The sequence below is a fragment of the Plasmopara halstedii genome (assembly GCF_900000015.1).
Source record: "Plasmopara halstedii genome assembly, contig: Scaffold_2881, whole genome shotgun sequence".
Lineage (NCBI taxonomy): Eukaryota > Oomycota > Peronosporomycetes > Peronosporales > Peronosporaceae > Plasmopara > Plasmopara halstedii.
In genome coordinates this window covers 833,267-833,700 of record NW_020189786.1, presented here as the reverse complement: position 1 = coordinate 833,700, position 434 = coordinate 833,267, and positions in this window count along the sequence as shown.

Below are 434 nucleotides of genomic sequence, written 5' to 3'. Positions count from 1 at the left end.
CGAGGAAAGTAAAAACTGTAGGAAATCAGTGATATAGCGATATCGGACACAATTATACTGTTTTTTCCTTGATCGCGAGGAAAGTAAAACTGTAGGAAATAAGTGATTTAGCGATTTCGGACACAACTATACCTGAAATGGTTTTTATTATTATGGACAGAGGTATGGAAGAGTAGGGGCTCAAATATCATGTAGCATTATTATTCTTGTTAGAATTTAAAAACAGCATAGTCACCTCTTTCTGATCAGAATCGCGGTTAAGGACCCCGGCTAGCTCCACTGTCGCGCGCGTCATTTATTCTGCGACCGTTAATTACTCGAGTGATAGCGCTTTCATTCACGTCCATAGGAACAGCATTCAAATTTCGAATCCCTTGTTGAGGCTCTTCGTAAGGCGTGCGAATGTGAGTACATGAGAGCAAATCGACGAACAA